The following is a 2,500-nucleotide window of genomic DNA, read 5'->3' as shown; positions in this document are numbered from 1 at the left end:
GTACTTACATGTATATATATATATATATATATATATATATATATAAATGTATGTATATATGTATGTATCTATATACCTATCTATGTATATATCTATGTATGTAATCTATCTATGTATATAAGAAAAGGAGGATATAGAGAAGAAAGTAATAATATAGTTTTGAAATATGAAATTGCGTCGTCGTCGTCATCATCATCATCATCACACACACACATACACACATCATACATGCATCGGTACTACTGTCACAAACTGCGTTTATTTTTATCTTTCTCATTAATGTATATTATTTATTATAAATAAGTTAGAAACATTGATTTTTTTTCTTCCTCTTCGGGAACGCTTGGTAGGTGTTTACATTTTATACACACAGAAAGAATTACCCAAACGTATTTTTTTTATGCTTTTTCAGAAAAATGTATATTTTTTTGTTATTGTTGTTGTAGTTGTTATAGTTGTTGTAGTTGTCATAGTTGTCATAGTTGTTCTTGTAGTAGTAGTAGTTGTGGTTGTTTTTCTTGTTGTTGTTGTTGTTGATGATGTTGTTGTTGTTGTTGTTGTTGTTGTTGTTTATTATTGTTTGACAAAAAATGATTTACAAATGAACTATATAGCCGCAAATATTTACGCGTCTCTCATTCTCTCTCTTTCTCTCACCCACGCATACACTCTCTTTCTTTCTTTTTCTCTTTCTCTCTCTCTCTCTCTTTCTCTCTTACATTCCCTCTCTCTCTCTTTCTCTCTCTCTCTCTCTCTCTTTTCCATTTATTTATTTATTTTATTATTTTTTTTTCTTTTTCTTTTTCCATTATATTCCATACCATTTTCTGTTTCTCTATCACTTTATTTTTTTTCTCTTTTTCTTTTACTTTTTCTTTTTCTTTTTTTTTTTTTTCACAAAATTGGATATACAAGAAGAAGACCCAGCAGTTAGTCCCAGTTAGTCCCAATCAGTTTCTCATATCCAATTATTAAAATCACACAAAATACACACATACACACACACACACAACACATATATTACTCTTTTACATACGTATCATGTATATTTGATCTCATATATTCTCTCTCTCTCTCTCTCTCTCTTTCAAACACATACAACACATACATACAGACATACACATCTCTTATACATATCTCTTTCTCACTCTAACTCTTTCACTTTTTCTCTCTCTCTCTCTCTCACACACACACTCTATCTTCACTTAATTGTTCTTTTCATTTTTCGTTTATCGAGCCTACCCCTTTCTTCGTGCCATTCATTTCCCTCCCTCCCATCGTACCTCTATCTCTTTCACCCATCTACCATCATCAGTCCTCGTATTATTTGTTATTATATCTTTCACAATCTAATATCCTTGAAATTTCTCACAACTATCAATATGTGTCTGTCTCTTTGGGCCTGCTTTCAATTTTCGACTAAATTACATACATATGTATTCATCATCCTGTCTTAACAATGCACAATCATATTTCGCCATGGGTTCAATTATATTCATGCACTCTCACTGAAAACCAAGCAATATTATTATTATTATTATTATTATTATTATTATTAATATTATTATTATTATTATTATTAATATTATTATTATTATTATAATTATTATTATAATTATTATTATTATAATTATTATTATTATAATTATTATTATTATTATTATTATTATTATTATTATTATTATTATTAATTACTATAGAATTATTATTATTAATTATTAATTATTATTTATTACTTATTAATATTATTATTATTATTATTATTATTATTATTATTATTATTATTATTTTATATTATTTATTGTTATCTCTTAATGTTATAGTTTTATTCAATGTATTTATATATTTATCTCTCATATAAACTCAGTGTTTTTTTTTTTAACCAGGGTAGGTATGACATATGCTGCCCGTGTATGTGTGCGAGTGTGTATGATGTTTGTTTACATGTATCTCTCTTTCTGTCTCTGTCTCTCTCTCTCTCTCTCTCTCTCTCTCTCTCTCTCCCTCTCTTTCTCTCGTTTAATCTTTGCAGTATCAGAGCACAGTGCCGGAATTTGGCGTTCAGTCTGCTTTTTTAATGGTCTCCGAATACCGCACTTTCTCACACACGCATATACATTCATGAACGGAGAAACGAACAAACAAACAAATAAACAAATAAACAAACTAACAAATTTTCTTTCTCTTTCTCTCTTTCTCTCTCTCTCTCTCTTTTTCTTTTTCTCTCACTCTTTCATTCTCACCCCATTCGATCAAGATCGTAAAGACTTTTTTGTTTTTTTTTCTTTTGCTTTTTTTTAATGCAAGTACTCTGTAAGTTCGCCGCTCGTTAGCACAAATTCATTTATTTATTTACTTTATTTTCTCTTTCTCTCTCTCTCTCTCTCTCTCCCTCTCTCACTCACTCTCATTTTTGGTTTTGTTCCTGTCTTTCTCTCTTTCTCTCTTTCTCTCTTTCTCTATCTCTCCCCTTCTCTCTTTCTCTTCCTTTCAAATACTT

This window comes from Vespa mandarinia, chromosome 11 (genome assembly GCF_050613455.1).
Source record: "Vespa mandarinia isolate Hongniang chromosome 11, ASM5061345v1, whole genome shotgun sequence".
NCBI classification, from domain to species: Eukaryota; Metazoa; Arthropoda; class Insecta; order Hymenoptera; family Vespidae; genus Vespa; species Vespa mandarinia.
This window is presented reverse-complemented; position numbering follows the sequence as displayed.